The following is a 25,812-nucleotide window of genomic DNA, read 5'->3' on the forward strand; positions in this document are numbered from 1 at the left end:
GGCGCTCTGCCTTTCACTCGAGCGAGAGAACAACGAGAGGGGGAGAGATGAGAGCGTATGGCATAGGTCAACGAGCTCAGAGACAAAATGGTCACGGAAGGCAAAAATTTTGGTTGAATTTTTTTAAAGTAGACTTAAAACTCAAAATGATATTATAGCGTGTTGGACTTGTTTTACAAGGGCATTTCAGTGAAGCTCACAAATTGATGGTATTTGGGCGAAGCCCACTGCCAGTAAGGGTAAAATTCCGATTTTCTCTTGGCAAAATCTGGAATCCAAGGGTTTTTGGCTTTTCCCTGCCCGTTTCTCTTTTCTTCCCTTTCTTCTTTCTTCTCTCTTCTCCTTTCTGCGCCCGCGCGCTCCCCGCTCCTCTTTTCCCGCCGCCACGACTCGCGCGCGCGCGCCGCCGGTGAACTCGCGCACAACAGATCACAGTTTTTTCCCGGCCGTACGGCGAGAGGCGTCGCCCTCGCCACCCCCCCCCCCCCCTCGGCCCCTCGGTCGAATCCCCATCCGCCACAGTAAGCCCGGTCCTACCCGTGTTGCGAACTTGCGATGAGCGGCGAGGCCGGCAATGACGGCGGTGGCGGGGATACCCAAGTCCTGGACGGCGGGACACCTCCGTTAGGTGAGTGCGCATTGTTTATTGGCCGTGGTTCTGTGGGCGATTGGTGTAATGTACATTGCGGTCATCAGGTCTCCATCGAGTGATGGGATGGGACACAGCGCGAGGCGGATGATTGGGCCCTGTACGACGAAACACAGCCTCTGGATGATGCCGAGACCCAGTTAGTAGACGAGGTTGGTGGAGAGGAGGAGGGTGTGGCTGGCGATTGGACGGAGACACAGTTGGTGGAGAGTGGCGATGAGGATGGTGGTGATGACGGTGACCAAGTGAAGACGCAGCAGGAGGTGGAAGATGGGAAAGGGGGGTGATGTCGGTGGTGGCGCTGAGGATAATGCAGGTAATTGTACTAAGACCCAGTTGGATGAAGAATGTGAGGTGGATGTAGTGAACACCGTTGTTGGAGACATGGTTGAGACCCAGTTGGTTGAGGAATCTGAGGATGATGATGATGATGACAACGATGGATTAAATGGCGATGATGAACATGATCTGGTGAGTGGGGGAAGGACCCAGTTGGTTGAAGACTCTGATGAAGACATAGGTGACGATGGGTTGAGCGATGGCACTGTTGTCCTAAGTGACAATGAGAGCTTATCAGGGATGAGAGGGGTGTGAAGTCAGGAATGAACAAAAGGGATGCGAAATTTGGAAATGGAAGGAAGTATCGAGGGGTTAAATGGAGGGATTAAGAAGCATGATGATAACATAATTGGTGGATTCTGATGCATCGACAGATGAGGAGGGTGACACAGGTTCAGGTTAGTTACCAGTTACTGAATCTGCTATTATTGCTATCTTTGTGCACGTAGCAATTCATTAGTATCATTCTATAAAATTTACAATATAAAATGCTTACAGAAGTGCCCTGTAGTTTTATCAGTTTTCAGTCGAGAGAGGCCTAAAGTATCAAAGTAGTCCAGAGACCACTTGTTCTGTTTCTTATTTTAAAATTAAAACTTGTCTTTTAGAATTTTGTCCGATAACAGAAATATATTTTCTCAGACAATCACAATGTGTAGTCTCTTTTTTTTGGAAGGTAATGGTGCTTTTGTTGAGATTTTATTTCATTTTTGTTTTCCCTGGTAAAGAGGTGATGTAGCTTTACATATTCATCTTTGGGGGAAATTTTAGTTATCAATGCTTTGATTCTTACTCGAAGGCAAGTAAAGGGGAATGACATTGTCAATCAATTAGTAAAAGTGTTCTGTATCTCTGGTTTGAACATAATGAAGAATTGCACTTGATTTTTCTTTTATATATACTACCCTTATTTCTAAAAATTCTTAGTTTATTAGATTTAATTTAATCTGGCTTTTTAGTGAAACTTAATTTTTTCTCTCTAATGCCAACATATGTGCAACATCTAGGTCACCTTCAGATGAAATTACCTTCTGTTCGTGTTGCATCAGTACGGACATGTGGAATTTCTGAACCTCGGGACACTATGTCTGTGAACTGTATGAAGCAAGGGAAACAAAAGGCCTCATCCAATGCAATACATCCCCTGCCGAAAATTGTAGATGAATCTACTTCGTGTAGCACCTCCTTTGGTGGGGTTGATAACGACTCCCATGGTTATGTACAGAACCATGATAAAGGTGGAGGTAAAAGCAGAGATAAGTGCTCAACAGCAAAAAAGCTTTTTGCTGACACAGCAGCTGAGGATGGTGAAAACAACAGCAGATGTCTTGCTGGATTAAGCTATGTTGGATCACAGGAGCCTGGTGATCTGTCACAAGCAAATGCTTTTGATGTTGTGGACAGGTTGATTTCAATCAACGGTGGATTATCATCTCAAGAAAACACCCCAAATAAATTGGAAAAAGAAAAGCCACGTGTTTCAAGTAAGAGGGGGACTTTAATGTTGGCTGAGAAGGTTGACCTTGGTAGAAGTTCCAATATGAAGGCAGAAATATTTGAATTTGTGGATAGCCGTGAAGATGATGGAGGAGGTGACTTTTTCAGTAAAAACAAAGACATCTTGTTGCCGAAACCAATTGGTAGAGGAAAACCAAAGAGTCATTCTACCAGAGCAAAGAAATCTTCCACAAAAAATCACAGGAAGAAAATAAGATGGGGGAAGCCATGAACAAAAGAAATACCAAACTACCTGGGAGGTTTGAAACTATTCCTTTATCAGATTCAAGACTATTCAGAAGTGATGTAAAGAGTAAGCGGGCTTCTGGAAACAGGACTAAGAAAAACCTTTTGAAGGACTTAGATGATCTATCAAATGCCAAATCATTGGAAGAACAGGAAAAGGCTGATGTAGCTTTGAATGATGTTGGTCCAGATACTCAAATGGCTGCTGAAGCTATGGAGGCCCTGGTACAATGTTCACCTGCTAAAAATTTATCTGCTGAAGGTCAACCTCTGTTCAATAGAGATATGAGAGCTGAGATGTCCAGAATAACTAAAAGTCATTCGAAGAATGGTTCTCCTCAGAGAACTAGCAACATCCAGAAAGGTGTCGCAACACGTTCTAAAAGAAGAAAAGTAACTGACTTCAGTACCAAGCCTCAGAAAGAAAGACTAAGAGGATCGAAGACGCAAGAAAGTTCTGAGCCTATAGTAAAAGTGAAACATAAGCAAACAAAGTCTGTACCAGAGAAGAGCAAAGTTTCAAAGAAATTTATCGATGAAAATAAGTACCATGGGACACCTGTTGCTCACCGAACTAGGCATTGTGGTAGGAATGACCCTTCTGCATTTATCGAGTTATCTAATAAACACTTGAGGAGAGGCAAGAAATTGACAGGTGACAGCTCCACTATTGGGCAAGTGCAAAATAACCACATTGCAACCAAATCTGGTTTGAGTTATTTTGAAAAAGAAAGCACAGAGCAGACTTGTACAAATAATGATCAAGATCTTCAGCAATCTAGGGATGGAAGCGCACAACGGACCAGTGTAAATAATGTTCAAAACCTTGAAGCACACAGAGTTGAACCAACAACTGATGTTACATGCAGAGATTCCCCATCGCACCCCAAACGGCGAAGAACACCTACAAAAATGATACAGTCAACCGCTGCAGCTGCTGCAAATCATGAAATACCGTCAGAAGTGGCAAGACCATGCAAGAAAAGGCGGATTTTCATAAGAAGTGTTTCTGACCTGCTAAAGTATGCAATGAGGGAACCTTCCCATGGAAGATCAGTTTCTATGATGTCCAACATTATAGAAAAGTCATTAGCTGCTTCTCCTGTACTTAATTCTTCTGTAAGAGATGACAGGAAAACTTCTTCTGATGTCATTAGCTCTGCACAGAGACTGAAGGAATCCTCCCATGTTGAGGATACAAGCAAATCACCAAAAAACAATCCTCAAGTTCCGAATAGTGCCATGAAAACACCTTCAAAAGTTGTTAATGAATTGTCACCTACTTTTAGTCCTGTGAATCCGTCAAAAGGCTCAAGTAGAAGCTTGTCGAAAGCTTCTATTGCGAGAGAATTACTGAAGCTAGATCCTGAAAATGTGCTATCAAATCAGCAGAGAAAAGATTCCAGAAGAAGGAAGGATATGGCCAGTGTCAGTATTTTATTCAGCCATCATTTGGATGACGATGTTATCAAACGTCAAAAGAAGGTAAACTATATTTCTATATATATTCTTGTTAGTAATCATCACTTTGAATGAGGTATATTCATGATGACCTATGTTGTAGATCTTGGCGCGCTTAGGAGTTTGTGAAGCATTTTCGATGGCCGATGCAACACACTTTGTTGCAGATAGATTTTGCCGCACAAAGAATATGCTAGAAGCAATAACTCTTGGCAAGCCAGTAGTTACATCAATGTGGCTTGAAAATTGTGGACAAGCAGGCTGTTTTATTGATGAGAGGAAGTATATTCTGAGGGATGAAAAAAAGGAAAAGGAGATAGGTTTCAGCATGCCTATATCACTGACCTCAGCTTGCAAACATCCTCTTCTGCTGGTACTGTGAAATTTTTAATCCTATTTCATCTACGCCTGTCCTCGATTCATTTTTTTTACTGAAAAAATCATTTATTTATACAGGGAAAAAGAGTCTTTGTAACATCAAATGTGAAACCAAGTCAAGCAGTGGTGACTAGCTTGGTTAAAGCATCATCGGGGCAGGTCAGCCTTATTTTATTTTCCAACATACTTTAAGCTTTTGTTTGTATTAGAAATTTGAATTACATGTTAACAATGACTGGATTAGTTATATAACAATTGTTTTGTAGGAAACAGTAAGGGGCTCCCTACTGGTTAATATGACAAAATGATATAGGTTATTCACAAAAATATAATAAATACTCTTATTAGAAAAACAAGATTTGCTGTGGAATCTTTTTCTATCGCCATCATTGCAATTTGTATCAACAAGACTGTTTTGAAACAAATAAACTAGGACAACCTAGTACACCAAAAGTCGAGTAAACTGGTTCTCAAGTTAAACGGTTGCTGAATCATTTTATACAGGCAAACATTAGTTTTTTTTCTTGTATGTGATAATAGCATTTGTATGTTTGTTCTTACTGCTCTAGATGTAGGATAGGACTACATCAAGGGTCAGCTTTGAGCCCTTATTTGTTTGCTTTAGTGATGGATGAGGTCACAAGGGACATACAAGGGGACATCCCTTGGTGTATGCTTTTCGCGGACGATGTAGTGCTAGTTGATGAAAGCCGGACAGGAGTGAATCAGAAACTGGAGTTATGGCGGGAGACTTTGGAGTCCAAAGGTTTTAGACTTAGTAGAACTAAAACTGAGTATATGAGATGTGACTTCGGCACTACTACTCGGGAGGAGGAAGATGTTAGTTTGGAAGGTCAAGTAGTGCCTAGGATGGATACCTTTCGATATTTAGGATCAATGCTACAGAGGGACGGGGATATTGATGAAGATGTTAGCCATAGAATCAAAGCAGGGTGGATGAAGTGGCGGCAAGCGTCTGGTGTCCTATGTGACAAAAGGGTACCACAGAAGCTAAAAGGCAAGTTTTATAGGACGGCGATTAGACCTGCTATGTTGTATGGTGCAGAATGTTGGCCTACGAAAAGACGACATATTCAACAGCTAAGTGTCGCGGAAATGCGTATGTTGCGTTGGATTTGCGGGCATACAAGAAGGGATCGAGTTCGGAACGATGATATACGTGAGAGATTAGGGGTAGCGCCAATTGAAGAAAAGCTTGTCCAACACCGGTTGAGATGGTTTGGACATGTGCAACGGAGACCTCCAGATGCACCGGTGCGTAGTGGAATCCTAAGTCAGGATAGTAACGTGAAGAGAGGCAGAGGAAGACCGAAGTTGACTTGGGTAGAGGCAATAAAAGGAGACTTGAAAGGATGGAATATACCCAAAGACTTAGCCTTAGATAGGAGTGCTTGGAAGACAGCTATTCACGTGCCTGAACCTTGATTGTTTCTGTTGGGTTTCAACTCTAGCCTACCCCAACTTGTTTGGGACTTAAAGGCTTTGTCGTTGTTGTTGTTGTTGCTCTAGAGTTGAAAATCTTTTAGGTAGGCATACTGATCTCATGAAGTTCTTTAGCATTTTCAACATGCTTCATGGTTTATATTAGCAACTACTCCCCCCGCTCCATATTGTAAGCCGTTTTTGGCTTTTTTAGGTACATAGCTATGTACCTGAATATGCATTATGTCTAGATACATAGTAAAAGCTATACAACTAGAAAAGTCAGAACGACTTACAATTTGGAACGGAGGGAGTAGTTCCTTATGAATGCCCAGCCTGCTGCTTAGAATACAATTTTGGTACCCAATATTCGTTAACCCTTGCAAAAGATGTGAATAAACCAATAAAGTAGGAAACTTTCCAATATATTTTAGTATCAAGCAGGCAATTGCTGTTACACTTGTCATTTGTATATTGCTTGCAGTTTCCCTCGGTACTTTGAAAAACCATTTTTCTTTAATCAAAATATGGAAGTCATATCCCTCGCTGTATTAGTAGGCATTCTGATGCAATCGGTGATGTGTTGCCGAATACTTGAATAATGAAACTGAACTTTGGGTTTTGTGTAACACATCAACCAACTAATGGCTCTAAAGTTTTACTTTCACTGAATATATGTGGAATGTCTAAATACATCTTTCTTTAAAAAAAAATTACAGCTTATGTTTTTTTGTATACAAATATGCAGCACTGATTTTTTTTTTCCGGTTGGTTTTCTTTTTTCCTTCTCTTATGTTTTTTGATGTTGTACTGTTTAACTGTCTTCCTTTGTGATACATTAAGTGGACAATATGGAAAAAGGTTATCTATCAGGCCATCAGGGTACTTGATTTGGTTCAAATGTTGACTAATGCCTTCGCCAAACAGACGCAAAATAATTACATCCATGTTAAGTACTCTGTAAAGGGTCAAATTTATGCAATCTTCCATCCATGCGTGTGAAGTTTGAACTAAGTTGGGATGTGAGTTCAAGATTGTATTCGAAGTGACAAATTAAATGGGATTTTGTCTCAATGGTCACTGTTTGGCACAACATGCCTAACCTTTCTTTTTGGTTTTGCAGCCACTAGAGAGGGTAGGACGATCCATAATGAAGGAAAAGGAGGTACCTCCTGACCTACTGGTTATCTCATGTGAAGAAGACTATGAAACTTGTGCACCACTACTCGAGAAAGGTCAGATATACTACACCATACTTTGCATACTATTTTCTCCTCAGGATCTGGGCAGTCGGCTAATGTACATGAGTACCCAATAGGTGCTAGTGTTTTTAGCGTGGAGTTTCTACTAAACGGTATAGTCATTCAGAAACTGGAGTATGAGAGGTGAGTGAACCTAAGCTAATTTCATCCATTGAATCATGCATTCTTTGCATTAGTTTTTTCCTCCATAATCTCTGTTGATATTTGAGCAGGCACCGCCTTTTCATGGACCGAGTCAAACAGACCCGCTCATCACGGTGGTTGAAGGACACCGTGCAAGACCGGTTTGTCCCTGTACCCAAGCGCCCCCGTACCTAGGGGAACAGGGTCGGTGCAGAAATTTTCATCTAAATTGTGCTCCTGTTTCCCGAGCCTCAGCAGCTCAGGACCACTGTATATATGTAAGACATGCTATACTATTCCTGCTCGTCCCCTGGCCTCTCCATCTCTAGGCCAGCGTAAATGTATCGCCGCAAATGCGTCCGCCCTGTGCTGATTGTGTAATGCGGGCCTAGTCTTTTGTTTTCCTCGTCTGTAAATTTTGTATTGTATGTAGGTGTTCATATGATGTGTTGTAGCCTGTCCGCACCCCCCCCCCCCCCCCCCCCCCCCCCCCCCGTCTCTCCAGCCCTTCTGAACACGTGTTTACCTGACACAACTGAACTTGAGTGGTGATCAGCTGATCAGTAGTGGATGTGATGAATCTTCTGAGACTGTTGAAAGGTGGAGTGTGGAGTGTTGTTTGATGAGATGTATGTATTCTGTTGTATCGGAGATGTCAGAGGCGCCAGATGGTGCCATATTTTCTGGTGTGGTGGTGGAAGTCCCATGCCGTCGGAAAATGTTGTGAATGCTAGCGTGGATTATGTGCAATGGTTCGGGGAAAAGAAATCTTGTCAGATGAACTTGGAAGAGGTTTCTGTTTAGTTTTTACCTGCAATTCAGCAAGATGAGCATGTGAGCACTCTGTTCACTTCAGTTTTTGGAGATAAAGCTGGGGTGGAATGGAAGTGATCTAGTATTTCAGTTTTTTGGGACTCTCCTATGCTTGTGTTAAGGGGACGGGGCCTTTTGTGACGAGAGAAAAGATACCCAACAGTTGTAGATCCGTTAGCCGTTAAGTGGGGCCTGCATGCCAGTCTCCTTTAACATCTTTCACGTTCTCTCCCTACTGCCCTGTCTCGACACCACCACTTGAGGCCCCGCTTGCCATGCCCACCGGGTTGCGCCGGATGCCGCGGGTGCGGGTGCGGCCGCCCCCGCCACCCTAGCATCCACCACCACCTGTCTCCTCCCCCACTGGCCTAGCACTTGCTGGAATTCGCGCCGAAGCTCCGTACTGGAGATCTCACAAGAGCTCCGTGCCGCCGCGCAGGAGCTCATGGCGAAGCTTCGTCCCATGCGACAGGAGACAATCGGCCTGTTCGCTGGTTGGTTTCTAGGCTGGTTTGGGCTGGGTGGTGCTGATTTGTTGTGAGAGTAAAACACTGTTGGCTGGCTGGTTTGGGCTGGCTGAAACCAACAAGCGAACAGGCTGAATGTCTCCAGCGGATGAAGGCTTCCTCCGATTTTTGGGATGTGGTTGTCCCCAAATCTCCCAAACCAAATGTCGCACCCCTTCCTCGTCAGTGCCCTGTTCGCTTCGCTGATAAGCCATGGCTGAAAGTACTATTGGTTGATTTGGTGTGAGAGAAAAATACTATTTATTGGCTGAAAAAATACGGCTTATAAACAGCGAACAGGGTGCAAATCGATCACTGCGACGGAGGCTATCTTGTGGTCAGCCGAGCCAATCAAACCCTAAGAAGCATGATCATGTCACTGACCACGCAGCACACGGTGGAAGAGGTGTCAGGATCTAGGTCCCCACGAGCCCGCGGTGACCGATCACCTGTCGGGGGCCACCCAACTGGAAGCTGAGCCGTCATCGTAACGAGGCAAAAGGAAAGCTGCCCTTGACACTACACGGCTGATAATTTCCTTGAGTGTCAAAATAAAACCTGTCATGAAAAATATAGTTTCCTTGGCTGTGGACTTCGACCTCCAAGGAAATATATATTTCTTGACGGTTGAAGTAAACCGCCAAGGAATAAGGATGTTTCCTGACAGGTTTTAAGCACCTCCAATGAAATTACCAATATTCCTTGGGTGTTATTCTAAACCGTCAAGTAAGTTATCATTTTCTTAAGGGTTATTGATTTTTCTTGGAGGTTGACACCCAATGAAATGCTTGTAAGTACTTGACATGATTCTAAAATACAAAATGTAATAATTGTGGTCTACATGATTCCTATGCAGCCCAACACAATTTTGACAAGAACTAGACAACCTAATTAATGTTATCTAAGACTTTCATGGATTTTCAAAGTGATTTACTATTTTCTATGGTTTAAGTGATTTTTACCTGGTTTTAGAAAGTAACATCAACTTGAACTACACGTCCTATCAAACATCGTCCAAAATTAGACAAAAAAATATACAAGAAGACATGTTCCATTTGAGCTCACATCATGAAAAGCTATAGAAAATGAAGTGTTTTGTTAGGGATTACTCGAACATATATTTTGGTGACTCTGACAGAAAAAAACAATAATATCTTAAAGGTGTCTAAAAATTCTAAAATTTGGCATGAGATCATAATATAGTTGTATTATTGTTGACGGTAGTTATCATCTATCAAGAATCATCAACATAACTTGTAAAAGGGCATGAAAATGATCACCAACATAGACTTAGGGGTTTAAACTAATAATTTCCACAAGTTTTGGTGAATCTGTGTTTTCAACAGAGTTTATTCAGAAAACCGTTCAGGTGGATCAAATCGGCAAATTAAATCGCAATTATACATGACGGGAACAGCGCCATAAGGTTCCAGAAGACATCAGAAGGCACTCCACCAAAGTGGGGCACGAGAGGATGCCAGGTGGGGCCTGCAGGCTAACCGGCCCCTAGGCCCACCAGTCAGCCTCTAGCTTCTTACGTCGGTTCTCCACTGCCTCTTAGATTGCATCTACGCCGTTTTTTCAAGTTGGTTTGATCCAAGGGTCCAGAATTAATGCTCCGCCCTATACATATCAGCCCCTACCCCCTCCCTGAGGCAATACGATCATAAGCCAAAATCAGATCAGAAATTATGGTTTCCAAAGAGAAGAGAATAGAGCTCCCATTCTTCAAGTTCTAGTATAGGCTAGCTAGCAAGATTTAAGTAGAGTTGGGCTATTGCTCAGGATTCTGGATTCGTCATCTGGAGGCTGGTAAATCCATTGTATCCCTCTATATTTTGACTTTGTGCTACTTCAATACTATATTTGTATCTATTATGTTGCTAGTTTGCTTTGGTAATATACTTGATATAGTCATGATTAATGATGGATTTATGCATATGTTCGCAAAGCGATTAGCTCAATACTCGAGTGAGTGAAGTGGTCAACATTATGTAAGCGTGGTGCTTAAACATTGTTTATCTGCGGATGCACTCTACACTCCGGGCCATGTGGTAGATCGCGAGTGTGATATTCTCGTTGAGTCCTTTGTAATCCACTTCCGACAAGCTCTGTTCTTGATCTTCCTTAGTAATGGTCCTTATGCATAGATACAAAGTTAGTTATGCTATAGATGAAAGTATATATACTAGAGTGTATAAAAGACTTAGTAAATAAGAAATGACTTAGGAATCTTTTCTCTTAATTAATCTCCTGCCTAGCCATACTACATTTATGAGTATCTATTTCTATCTCTAGATTACTATCAATGCCTTACGCTTATCATTTATTTATCATTTGACTTACCCCTGTTAAAGCATGAGAGTTGATGATCTTATCATAAGTAATGCATATTTGTCAATATCTCTAGCCACCCCATCGCTCCTCCCTGTGGAAAAATATAAATAACGATACCTGGTATACTCCCGGGTGAAATACTATAATTGTATATTATCTGTGCGCTTGCGGATTACTTAGTATATACAAATTTACAAGTGTTCTCAATAATTACCAACAATGCATTTCTAGCATCATTGCTAGGGATGACAACTTAGTAAAGAGTGATGCTAAGAAATGCCAACAATTATCTTGCCATAAAATTTTTAAATCATATTAACAAAGTTGGACTCTATATTATTCACGAATGGATACATCTCTTACATAGTGTATATGTGAAATGCTGAATGAAACCCTAATGCCCTCACTCTCTCTTGCACACAGGTTGGAACACTTTGTGGATCCGATGGCCGCGATTTTGGCCCAATGAAAGCAGCCAACGACTATCTTGGATGGGAGTGTTATAAATATAAGTTGGTCGGCTTGTGGCCGTCTCTCTTGTGAACATTCTAACACCCTTGTGAGCATGCAAGAACACCTCCCTCTCATCTCTTTGCATTGCGCTGATCAAATTGAGATAGGGAGAGATCTAGTGCATTTGCTTTGGAGTTTTATATCTAATGGCACTAGTTTATCGAGTTGGATGTGGTTTTCTTATTACTCTAGGTGGTTACTGCCACCTAGATGGCTTGGAGTAGCTGTTGGTCGTTGAGGAAGAGTTGGTGATTGTTCTTCGCCTATGACCGGTAGGGCTTCTTATTATACTAATCAACCTTTGCTAGATGTGTTTTATGTCGAGATGCCCTTTGAAGTAGTGTGATGCTTCGATGGCGATGGTGAGCTACGTGAGCCTAAATTGACAAGAGCTCGGCAGCCACAAGGAGCTCAAGTGCCAAAACCACCAAGGAAATTAATTTCCCTTGTCTTCTATCCTTGAGTGAATTTGCTTGACAGTTTGTGGCCAAGGATCATTTCCTTGGTGGTTTAACCCCTTTCCTTGGTGGTTTTTGGCACTCAAGGCAATTTAGGATTGTGGTCTCATGAGCAGTCAAGGCGAGAGGCGGAAGAGGAGGCATAAGAGAAGCTCCAAGGGCCACAAGAAGAAAGCAGCCAGCGTCACCAGGTACAACACATGCCTCTGAGGACTCTAAGGCCTCCTCTAGGGTCAGCTCCCCCTGCGTTTTTCCTCCTCAACCCAATCCCGATGACTTCGGTGGACGAGATGCACCTGACTATCATGCTGCGGCTGATGTCTATTATGACTTGGTGGGGAAGTACCATGAGAAAAGAAGTAAGTCTGGGAAACTTCTTTGCCCTTTTTGTGTTCTATCCGCAATACTTCTGAAGGCATTGAAAGGTCCTAATATGGCTAGAGGGGGGTGAATAGCCTATTTAAAAATCTACAAATCAACTAGAGTAATTTGATTAGTATGACAAATAGCGTAATGCAAACTTGCTCTAGCTCTACAAGGGTTGCAAGCCACCTATCCAACAATTCTAGTTGCAATGATTACTTAGGCACACAACTTCCAATGTAATTACTCACTAAGAGCTCTCAATCTTGCTACTCTACAGAGCTCAACTAGATGAATGTAAATAATAAAGCAAGCTCTCAATTCTAATTACACTAAAGAGCTTGTATCAACTAGTTTGCAAGAATGTAAATAAGTGAGTAGGGTGATTATACCGACGTGTAGGGGATGAACCAATCACAAGAAGAATATATAGCCAATCACCGGGAGAATGCCAAAGACAAGAGACAATCGATTTTCTCCCGAGGTTCACGTGCTTGCCAACACGCTACGTCCCCGTTGTGTCGACCAACACTTGGTGGTTCGGCAGCTAAGAGGTGTTTTACAAACCTCGTCCACACGATTGGACACCGCAAGAACCGACCCACAAGTGAGTTAACTCAATGACACGAGCAATTTAATAGAGTTACCTTTCGGCGCTCCGTCGGGGAAGGTACGACTCCCCTCACAATCACCGAAGATGGCCACGAACAATCACCAACTCGTGTCGATCCTCCACCGCTGCACCGAGCTGTCTAGGTGGTGGCAACCACCAAGAGTAACAAGCAAAATCCATAGCGCAACACGAATACTAAGTGCCTCTAGATGCAATCACTCAAGCAATGCACTTGGATTCTCTCCCAATCTCACAAAGATGATGAATCAATGATGGAGATGAGTGGGAGGACTTTGGCTAAGCTCACAAGGTTGCTATATCAATGAAAATGTGCAAGAGAGTGAGCTTGAGATGGCCATGGGGCTTAAATAGAAGTCCCCACAAAATAGAGCCGTTGTACCCCTTCACTGGGCACACTGCGGGCTGACCGGACACTCCGGTCAGACTTGATCGGACGCTGGCCCTCAATGTCTGGTTGCCCGATGGACGCCACGCGTCCCTAGCTTCAAACGCTGTTCGTCAGATTTCAATAGCTACGAAGCTGACTGGACGCTCCGGCAAAACTGACCGGACGCTGAAGCCCCAATGTTCGGTCGTTTCCAGTAAGCTCCCCGAGGTGTATTTTTCCGACCGGACGCGTCCGGTCCACCTTGACCGGACATAGACCAACGTCCGGTGCAATACCCTAGGTACTGTGCAGACCCGTCAGTTTGACCGGACGCAGCCTATCAGTGTCCGGTCGCTGAGTGACCCCACGTCCGGTCAATAGACCGACGCGCGCACCCTCTGCTGCCACTGACCGGACGCACCGGTCTAGCCGAGTCCAGCGTCCGGTCACTTGCAGTGACCTCCAACTTTTCTGTCTAGGGCGCCGGTGGAGTTTCTTACCCTTGCACCTAAACTTCACTACCCTTGATCAAATGTGCCAACCACCAAGTGTATCACCTTGTGCACATGTGTTAGCATATTTTCACAAACATTTTCAAGGGTGTTAGCACTCCACTAGATCCTAAATGCATATGCAATGAGTTAGAGCATCTAGTGGCACTTTGATAACCGCATTCCGATACGAGTTTCACCCCTCTTAATAGTATGGCTATCAATCCTAAATGTGACCACACTCGCTAAGTGTCTTGATCACCAAAATAAAATGGCTCCTACATTTTATACCTTTGCCTTGAGCCTTTTGTTTTTCTCTTTCTTCTTTTCCAAGTTTAAGCATTTGACCATCACCATGCCATCACCATTGTCATGATCTTCGTCATTGCTTCACCACTTGGAGTAGTGCTACCTATCTCATAATCATCTTGATAAACTAGGTTAGCACTTAGGGTTTCATCAATTAACCAAAACCAAACTAGAGCTTTCAATCTCCCCCTTTTTTGTAATTGACGACAACCCTTATACAAAGATATGAATTAAAGTTCATTTGAATCCATGTTGCTTGCCCAAGCATATTTACCATGTGTAAAGGATATGGGCAAGTTTCATGAACTCCTTATGATAGCAATTGCTCCCCCTAGATATGTGCTAAGAGTTTGGATTGAAGCTTTGCACATATGATTAGATAGGAAATATAGGAGTCAATTTCTACCAAATGATGCTAAGGTATAAGAGATGGACCTTTGAAGCGTGATACCAATTGGAGTGCACCAATATACCATCCTTAGCACCATTAGTAACTAGACATATACAAGAACTAGAATACCCCGTGAGATCAACATTACATGCAAGAGTCTAGTTTCCATAGAATGAACATAAGTCTAGTTACTTAGCCTATGCATGCTAGTTTTTCATTTCAACATTCAAACCTACAACTAGCATACACCACGCAAAGCATGGATATTTGAAATTAAGTGCCATGCAAGCAAACATATGTAATGCTCATTCAAATGCACCATACAAGTTTATGAGCTTGCTCCCCCTATTTGTATGCTCAAAATTTTAATTGATCCCCTTCTTTTGTCATATATTATCTCTCCCCCTTTGTCATCAATGACCACAAAGGCTTAAAGTATAGATAGGGTAGGATTATTAATGTCAACAATTTGCACAAAAAGTGGCCTCAAATTATAGATATGTTGGGGTGAGACCATGTGAAATGAGGATCATTTTCCCAATTTGGTTCAATCTAGATTACTTGCAAAAGATATTTAACTCGGTTTGATCCAAGGACAAGCTTCTTCACACCTCCAAATAAGGGTTATCTTGTACCATGTTGAGTTAAACACTTATAGCTCATTTTCTAAATCAAACACTAGGTTTACAAGCCCACAAACATGTCATATGCTACCACTAGATCATTTCAAACATACAAGCAATAGTGGTACCATACAAGCATCAAATTCATTTGTTTTTTTATGAATGAGCCTAGGACATGATAGAGATGACTAGATGCACTAAACAAGTCCTTAGCAATGGATGAATGACATGTCAATCAACTTTACCTTGCTTGGCTCGAAGGAGAGGCATGTCATATAGTGAGGGTGCATCAACACATATTGGAGAAGTCAAGTATGTTCAATTCATTCCTTAGCTTGCAAAACCTCTTCTCATCAAGTGGCTTGGTGAATATGTCGGCAAGTTGATCTTCGATGCCCACACTCTCTATGCAAATGTCCCCTTTTTGTTGGTGATCTCTTATGAAATGATGGCGGACATCAATATGCTTTGTTCTTGAGTGTTGAACCGGGTTGTTGGTGAGCTTTACGACACTTTCATTGTCACATAGCAATGGCACTTTCTTGAACTTGATTCCAAAGTCACTCAAAGTAGCCTTCATCTAAAGTAATTGAGCACAACAACTACCGGCCGAAATGTACTCCGCTTCGGCGGTTGAAAGTGCTACACTATTTTGCTTCTTTGATGACCAAGATACAAGTGATCTTCCCAATAGTTGACATGTGCCCGATGTGCTCTTTCTCTCAACTTTGCATCCCGCATAATCAGAATCCGAATATCTAATCAACTCAAATCTTGCTCCTTTGGGATACCATAATCCAACATGTTGTGTATGCTTCAAGTACCTCAATATTCTCTTTGTTGCCTTCAAATGACTTTCTCTTGGTGAGGCTTAAAATCTAGCACACATGCATACACTAAACATCACATTCGGTCTTGATGCGGTCACATAGAGTAGGCTTCTAATCATAGACCAATACATCTTTTGATTCACCATGTTGCCACTAGCATCACTATCCAAGCTTCCACTTGTCCCCATTGGTGTACTAATAGCTTTACTCTCATCCATTTTAAACTTCTTGAGCATATCCTTGATATACTTGCCTTGACTTACAAATGTGCCATTCTTCATTTGCTTGATTTGAAGACCAAGGAAGTAACTAAGTTCTCCAATCATGGACATCTCAAACTCACTTGCCATCATCTTGCCAAACTCCTCACAAAATTCTTGATTTGTTGACCCAAAGATGATATCATCAACATAGATTTGCATTACAAACAAGTCATTCCCAAGCTTCTTGGTGAAGAGAGTGGTGTCAACCTTTCCCATCTTGAATCCCTTAGAGAGTAGCAAATCCCTCAATCTCTCATACCATGCTCTTGGTGCTTGTTTCAATCCATACAAAGCGTTTCTCAACTTGTAAACATGGTTGGGTTTCTTTTCATCTTCAAAACCGGGAGGTTGCTTAACATACACAAGCTCATTGATGTACCCATTGAGAAATGCACTCTTCACATCCATTTGATACAACTTGATGTTGTGGGCACATGCATAAGCTAGCAAGATCCTAATTGCTTCCAATCTTGCAATCGGGGCATATGTTTCTCCAAAGTCAAGACCTTCAATTTGAGTGTAACCTTGAGCCACTAATCTTGCTTTGTTCCTTATTACTATCCCATCTTGATCTTGCTTGTTCCAAAAGACCCACTTAGTTCCAATCACATTATGATCCTTAGGCCTCTCAACTAAATCCCATACTTGGTTTCTTGTGAAGTTGTTTAGCTCCATGCATAGCATTGATCCAATCAACATCCTTCAAAGCTTCATCTATCTTCTTAGGTTCAATGGATGACACAAATGAGAAGTGCTCACAAAATGATGCCAATCTTGATCTAGTTTGTACTCCCCTTGAAATATCACCAATGATAGTATCCAATGGATGATCTCTTGCAACATTGGTTGGTTGAAGCACTTGCACTTGATTGCTAGCATTTGATTGATCACTAGGTTGAGATGATGAACTAGCCATTTGTTGATCTTGCATATTTCCATCACTAGTGCTTGCTTGGATTTGATCATGAGAACCACTAGTTTGCACATTTGAGTTAGAGAGCACTTGATTCTTGTCATCTTCAATATCAATCACCTCTCTAGGCCTTAACTCACCAATGTCCATGTTCTTCATTGCATTGACCAATTGAGTGCCTTTTACATCATCTAGGTTCTCATCTTCCTCTTGGGAACCATTTGTTTCATTAAATTCCACATCATGAACCTCCTCAAGAGTACCACTAGCCAAATTCCAAACTCTATAAGCCTTGCTAGTAGTGGAGTAACCAAGCAAGAAACCTTCATCACATTTCTTTTCAAACTTGCTTAATCTAGTGCCTTTCTTCAATATATAGCATTTACAACCAAAAACCCGGAAGTATGCTGTGTTGGGCTTTCTTCCATTCAATAGCTCATAAGGTGTCTTTTCCATCATGGTGTGACAATAGAGTCGGTTGCTATAGTAGCAAGCCGTGTTGATTGTTTCGGCCCAAAATGAATGACTCACATTGTACTCACTCAATATTGATCTTGCCATGTTAATCAAAGTTATATTCTTCCTTTCAACTAAGCCATTTGATTGAGGAGTGTACTTGGTCGAGAATTAATGTCTAATTCCAAATTCATCACACAACTCATCAATTCTAGTGTTCTTGAATTCACTACCATTGTCACTTCTAACTTTCTTGATGGTTGTTTCAAACTCATTGTGAATGCCCTTGACAAATGATTTGAATATTGCAAACACATAACTCTTGTCACCAAGAAAGAACACCCATGTGTATCTAGTGAAATCATCCACAATCACAAATCCATATTTGTTTCCACCAATGCTAGTGTATGTGGTTGGTCCAAACAAGTCCATGTGCATCAACTCAAATGCCTTGGATGTGCTCATCATGCTCTTCTTAGGATGTGTGTTACCAACTTGTTTTCTGACTTGACATGCACTACATAGCTTATCCTTTTCAAATGTGACATCTTTCAAGCCTCTAACTAAGTCATGCTTAATCAACTTGTTCAATTGTTTCATTCCAACATGACCAAGCCTTCTATGCCATAACCAACCCATGCTAGACTTAGTGATCAAACATGTTGACAATTGAGCTTCTCTAGCATTGAAATCAACTAAGTATAGATTCTCATATCTAAATCCTTTGAATATCAAGTTAGAGCCATCTACACTTATGATCTCTACATCATCCACACCAAATATGCACTTGAAACCAAGATCACACAATTGAGCTACCGACAATAGGTTGAAGTTCAAGCTCTCTACAAGTAGCACATTGGAAATGCTCAAATCATTGGATATTGCAATCTTACCAAGCCCTTTGACCTTGCCTTTTCCATTGTCATCAAATATGATACTATCAATCCCATTGCTCTTGCTTTCATTGATTGAATTGAATATTCTTGGATCACCGGTCATGTGTTGTGTGAACCCACTATCAAGCACCCAATGCCTTCCTCCGGCTTTATAATTTACCTATAAAAGAAGATCAATTCCTTTTAGGTACCCAAACTTGCTTGGGTCCTTGTAGGTTAGTCACCAAGGTCTTTGGTACCCAAATGGCCTTCTTCTTTGGGCCCACAATTGGTGTACCAATGAACTTAGCCTTCACACCATTGGCACCCTTATAAAGCATGTAACAAGAATCAAATTTGATTGAGGATACATTAGGTAGCTTGTTCTTGTTAGTCTTGCAATTTTGCTCTATATGCCCAACTTGCTTGCATCTATTGCAAAACCGACCATTGCCCTTCACAAAGCTAGCTTTGGGAGTGACAAAGGCCGCCTTGCCTTTCTTGGGGGTATAGCCTAATCCCTCTTTATTGAGAGAAAATCTTTGGCTACCCAAGCACTTTAGCAAGTGGGCTTCTTCACCATAGGCATTGCCTAAGGCACAAGTGAGCTCATTTACCTCCTTCTTGAGGGTTTCATTTTCCACCATAAGTGAGGCATCACAAGTGAGACCATCACTCAAGGGTGAAGTGGAAGTAGTAGTGCTACAAGAAGTGTTAGTAGGAGCAACAATAATGGGTTCATGAAAAGATTCATCAATAAGATCACATGTTAGTCCCACATCACATGTTATGATCACTTGCTCCTTCTTGGCTTCCTCCACTTTGGCTTGCTCAATGAGAGAGGAGTGAGCCTTTTCAAGCTTAGAGTGAGCTTTGCCAAGCTTCTCATGGGCTTCCATTAGCCTCTCATGAGTTGCATTGAGCTCATCAAGGGATTGCTCAAGGAATTTGACTTTCTTGTTCAATTCCTTACACTCCTTTCTCTTCATCTCAAAGCAAGTATGCACTTGCTCACACATGTCTATGAGCTCCTCCTTGGAGTACTCCTCATCATCATCATCACTCCTACAAGCATCACTTTCACATTCATCATCATCACTCACATCATATTTTACCTTGATAGGTTTTGCCATGAGGCACGTCGATGGAGTGTCGAAGATGGAGGGCTTGTTGTTGATGGCAATGCTTGCTAGTGCTCTCTTGATAGATTTCTTGTCATCATCACTAGAGCTATCACTATCCAAAGATCCATCACTATCCCATGTGACCACATAGCCTCCACCCTTCTTCTTCTTTTGGAATGTCATTCTCTTCTCCTTCTTCTCCTTCTTTTCTTTCTTATCCTCCTTGTGCTTCTTCTTCTCATCCTCATCATTGTCACTATTGTATGGACAATTTGCTACTACATGATCGGGGCTTTTGCAATTGTAGCATCTTCTCACATACTCTTTCTTCTTGGTGTGATCTCTTCTCTTTCTTGCACCATAGCCCTTCTTCTTCATGAACTTGCCCATCTTGCGCACAAAGAGAGCCATAGCTTTATCATCAATATCACTAAGATCATCATCACTTGATTCTTTCTTGGACTTGCCCTTGTTCTTTGATGATGATGAGCTAGCCTTGAATGCTATGCTTTTCTTCTTCTTGTCTTCTTCTTCCTTATTGTCATCCTTGTCATCCCCCTCTCTTTCCACACGGTATGTCTCTTGTGTTATGACATCACCTAGTACTTGGTTGGGGGTAATATCCTTCAATCCTCCTCTTATGATTAGCAATCTTAACATCTCAAATCTTGGAGGTAGGCACATCAAGAACCGATGAGAGACGTCATCATCCTTGATCTTCTCTCCCAAAGCCTTCAAGTCATTGACAATTACTTGCAATCGATGGAACATCTCCGGAATGCTCTCATCTTCCTTCATCTTGAAGCTTGTCAATTTGTCCTTGAGGATATACAACTTGGCACTCTTCACCGCCGGTGTGCCCTCGTATGTTTCCTCCAATCTTGTCCACACCTCATTTGCTCTTTCACAATCCTTGATTTGCTCAAACACTTTGGAATCAATGGCATTGTATATGGTGTTGAGGGCCATTGTGTTGCATTGCTTATTGGTCTTATCTTGGTTGGTGGGATTGTCGGGATCAATGATAGCATAATCATTTTTGGTCACTTCCCATACTTGATCATTGATTGAACCAAGATACATCCTCATCTTTCTCTTCCAATAATCATAGCATGTGCCATCAAAGAATGGTGGTTTGCCCCCCACATGGTTGAACACAACTTGAGCCATAATTTGACACCGAGGTTGTTAAGCCTTCAATCAAATGGTGACCACTGGCTCCTGATACCACTTGAAAGGTCCTAATATGGCTAGAGGGGGGGTGAATAGCCTATTTAAAAATCTACAAATCAACTAGAGCAATTTGATTAGTATGACAAATAGCGTAATGCAAACTTGCTCTAGCTCTACAAGGGTTGCAAGCCACCTATCCAACAATTCTAGTTGCAATGATTACTTAGGCACACAACTTCCAATGTAATTACTCACTAAGAGCTCTCAATCTTGCTACTCTACAGAGCTCAACTAGATGAATGTAAATAATAAAGCAAGCTCTCAATTCTAATTACACTAAAGAGCTTGTATCAACTAGTTTGCAAGAATGTAAATAAGTGAGTAGGGTGATTATACCGACGTGTAGGGGATGAACCAATCACAAGAAGAATATATAGCCAATCACCGGGAGAATGCCAAAGACAAGAGACAATCGATTTTCTCCCGAGGTTCACGTGCTTGCCAACATGCTACGTCCCCGTTGTGTCGACCAACACTTGGTGGTTCGGCAGCTAAGAGGTGTTTCACAAACCTCGTCCACACGATTGGACACCGCAAGAACCGACCCACAAGTGAGGTAACTCAATGACACGAGCAATTTAATAGAGTTACCTTTCGGCGCTCCACCGGGGAAGGTACAACTCCCCTCACAATCACCGGAGACAGCCATGAATAATCACCAACTCGTGTCCGATCCTCCACCGCTGCACCGAGCCGTCTAGGTGGTGGCAACCACCAAGAGTAACAAGCGAAATCCGCAGCGCAACATGAATACTAAGTGCCTCTAGATGCAATCACTCAAGCAATGCACTTGGATTCTCTCCCAATCTCACAAAGATGATGAATCAATGATGGAGATGAGTGGGAGGACTTTGGCTAAGCTCACAAGGTTGCTATATCAATGAAAATGTGCAAGAGAGTGAGCTTGAGCCGGCCATGGGGCTTAAATAGAAGTCCGCACAAAATAGAGCCGTTGTACCCCTTCACTGGGCACACTGCGGGCTGACCAGACGCTCCGGTCAGACTTGATCAGACGCTGGCCCTCAGCGTCCGGTCGCCCGATGGACGCCACGCGTCCCTAGCTTCAAACGCTGTTCGTCAGATTTCAACGGCTATGAAGCTGACCGGACGCTCCGGCAAAACTGACCGGACGCTGAAGCCCCAGCCTCCGGTCGTTTCCATTAAGCTCCCCGAGGCGTATTTTTCGACCGGACGCGTCCGGTCCACCTTGACCGGACATAGACCAGCGTCCGGTGCAATACCCTAGGTACTGTGCAGACCCGTCAGTTTGACCGGACGTAGCCTATCAGTGTCCAGTCGCTAAGTGACCCAGCGTCCGGTCAATAGACTGACACGTGCACCCTCTGCTGCCACTGATCAGACGCACCGGTCTAGCCGAGGCCAGCGTCCGGTCACTTGTAGTGACCTCCAACTTTTCTGTCTAGGGCGCCGGTGGCACCGTCGGACTGTCCGCACTCTATGGGCGGACACTCCGCCGGTGGAGTTTCTTACCCTTGCACCTAAACTTCACTACCCTTGATCAAATGTGCCAACCACCAAGTGTATCACCTTGTGCACATGTGTTGGCATATTTTCACAAACATTTTCAAGGGTGTTAGCACTCCACTAGATCCTAAATGCATATGCAATGAGTTAAAGCATCTAGTGGCACTTTGATAACCGCATTCCGATACGAGTTTCACCCCTCTTAATAGTACGGCTATCAATCCTAAATGTGACCACACTCGCTAAATGTCTTGATCACCAAAATAAAATGGCTCCTACATTTTATACCTTTGCCTTGAGCCTTTTGTTTTTCTCTTTCTTCTTTTCCAAGTTTAAGCATTTGACCATCACCATGCCATCACCATTGTCATGATCTTCGTCATTGCTTCACCACTTGGAGTAGTGCTACCTATCTCATAATCATCTTGATAAACTAGGTTAGCACTTAGGGTTTCATCAATTAACCAAAACCAAACTAGAGCTTTCAGGCATGCATTACTAAACGTGTTTGGGAAACTTCTTTGTCCTTTTGTGTACTATCTACAATACTCCTGTAGGCATATCTTAGTCAATGCTGCTAGAGAAATAGATATGGTAAAGAATTGGATATGAAGCAAGGGTATGTTATTGGCCACATCTATAACATTTTAAGTAGGCATGCATGATGAACTATCCCTAGAGAATAGGGACATGAAAGAAATCTAAATATGTAGGAAGGGTATGTTATTGTCCTTTTATCTTTGATAACTTGATATGCAAAAAGGTTATGGTCCTGTCTTCTTATGAATGGTAGAGAACACCGTAGTGAGCATGTATGGTTCAATGTTGTTATACAGATTTAGAGATGGTAGAATTAGATATTTAGAGAAGATATGGTTGAGAGTCATATTAATTGTTGAAAGTTTGGCCAGGAGTTGGAAACTGCTTTAGTGCGTAGACTTCTCTTGTGCTCATATTTCTTTGCTTTCATTCCATCTAGCAAAAAAAATTCAATAATGAATGAAACATACTCCATATTTATTTTGCTTAAGATACTATGGACTTGAACACAATAGATTGATTCAGCATGTATTTATATGATAATGTGCAGAGCACCAACGTGAGCTTGTCACACTATACTTCTATGCCTTTTCATCTTTGGTAATAGAAGGTCAACTGAGGAGTGTTTGTGAATTCGCAACAAAAACAGTTCTCCAAGTAGCTAAAGTTGTTATTAGTCTCTCATCCTATGTCAGTATGTAACACACTGCCTCTATTTAGTTTCTCTCATCCTATGTCAGTATGTAACACATTGCCTCTATTTAGTTTCTCTCTATCCTTTGTTTTTTTCTCTAATCTATTATTGCATCTACATATGGTAAATTGATGGTACGTTCATCTGATTTTCTTATTGATTGGGATGAGAAGAGTAGAAGATGCACTGTTTTAACGTTAGAACGTATAATCTTTTCAAAATATACGCCCCTAAGCCATTGGTCAGGTACAAATGAGTATTCACCTAATGCTGAGGTGAGTTTACAAACAATTGCTATTTAGATGTAGACACACACCTTATGCCGCTAGCGCTCTATCCTGTTTATATTCTAAATAAGTGTAATACTCGTCTTTTGTATCTGTAATTATCATTATTGGATGAATACTAGTATTAATGTTGTGATTGTATCATGTTTCGTAAAAAAATGTAATTTCCATCTTTTGTATCTATATTTAGGTTGTTGTTCATTTGTTAGATGAAGATGAGACTATTGTGACTGCACTATTGCTTCATTATGACAAGCACATCAATATGGCTCTATTTATAGTTGATATAGAGTCATGTGCCAAAATTCCTACATTCAATAGTGATGTGAAATATGCTCAGGAGACATTTGTGATGGGTAGAGATGAAATCTAAATTTGACTGTTGATTATGAGTTTGTTGGATTTAATGGCCCAAATCTACATGAAAGTCCTTGTAGAATGGAGTAGGGAGAACATGTCACTCAATTAGGCAAGGGTGGCTTTCATATATATAGCCACAAGGCTGCCAGTACATTTACAATTTGACCCCTAGATATATACATATCTATCAGTCCTCACTGTATGTTCACTGGTGGTGCAATTAGAAATGTATAAATGATATTTATCCTAACTTTCTCATAAATTATTATTGATTTATTATCTTGTTTATATTTCTAAATGTTGTGTTTAAATATTTTAATCTAGCATTGGAGAGTTATTGACTTCAATGGGCAAGTTTTGGGGATGGCTAATTTTCCAGGAGCGGCCTTTATTCCTTCCTTTATTATATTGAGGTGCTTGGATATGTGGAAGAAATATCAGTAAGTTCTTGTTTTGCTTCTCTCACTGTATGGTTTTAGTGATGAACAAATATCTTAAGGAAACACGATAGATTTTGTTGTGTACTTGTGTTAATTAATATATTAGTTCTTAGATTGATAGGTCTCATTTCTGTTGTCTTGTCTATTTTAGACACAAATTCACCAAAATTGCTTTTTGTTATAAATGTATTATTCCTAGTTTCTGGAATCTGATAAATGATAATTTTGCAAGGTGTATCCCTCAGCTGCATTTTGGGATGAAGTTTTCACCCATTAAATTTCTAGATTCGATTCGTGTGGAGAGGATCTTTCGTAAGTGCAATGTTGATTCAGGACTATGAAAGGTCCTAATAAGGCTAGAGGGGGGTGAATAACCTATTTAAAAATCTACAAACCAACTAGAGCAATTTGATTAGTATGACAAATAGCGAAATGCAAACTTGATCTAGCTCTACAAAGGTTGCAAGCCACCTATCTAACAATTCTAGTTACTATAATCACTAGACACACAATTTGCTAAGTCACTACTCACTAAGAGCTCTCACACTTGCTACACTAAAGAGCTCCACTAGATGAACTTTAGCTACAAAGCAAGCTCTCAATTCTAGCTACACTAAAGAGCTTACTACAACTAGTTTGCGGGTATGCAAATGAGTAAGTAAGGTGATTATACCATCGCGTAGAGGAGTGAACCAATTACAAGATGAATAATAACTCAATCACCAGGAGAATACCAAAGGGCAAGAGACAACCAATTTTCTCCCGAGGTTCATGTGCTTGCCAACACGCTACGTCCCCATTGTGTCGACCAACACTTGGTGGTTCGGCGGCTAAGAGGTGTTGCACGAACCTCGTCCACACAATTGGACACCACAAGAACCTACCCACAAGTGAGGTAACTCAATGACATGAGCAATCCACTAGGGTTACCTTTTGGCTCTCCGCCAGGGAAGGCACAAGTCCCCTCACAATCATCGGAGATGACCACGAACAATCACCAACTCGTGCCAATTCTTCTCTGCCGCACCAAGCCATCTAGGTGGCGGCAACCACCAAGAGCAACAAGCAAATCTGGCAGCGAAACACAAACACCAAATGCCTCTAGATGC

The 25,812-nt window shown here is 41.8% G+C and overlaps 2 pseudogenes; both read left to right on the forward strand.

Moving 5' to 3' along the window:
- The first annotated feature begins 1,343 nt into the window (after window positions 1-1,343).
- Window positions 1,344-7,861, forward strand: LOC136513075 (probable GPI-anchored adhesin-like protein PGA55; annotated as a pseudogene).
- Window positions 7,862-8,656: 795 nt separating this feature from the next.
- On the forward strand, window positions 8,657-25,044 carry LOC136510455 (uncharacterized; annotated as a pseudogene).
- Window positions 25,045-25,812: the final 768 nt, after the last annotated feature.

Source organism: Miscanthus floridulus, chromosome 16 (genome assembly GCF_019320115.1).
Source record: "Miscanthus floridulus cultivar M001 chromosome 16, ASM1932011v1, whole genome shotgun sequence".
In the NCBI taxonomy this organism is placed as follows: Eukaryota; Viridiplantae; Streptophyta; class Magnoliopsida; order Poales; family Poaceae; genus Miscanthus; species Miscanthus floridulus.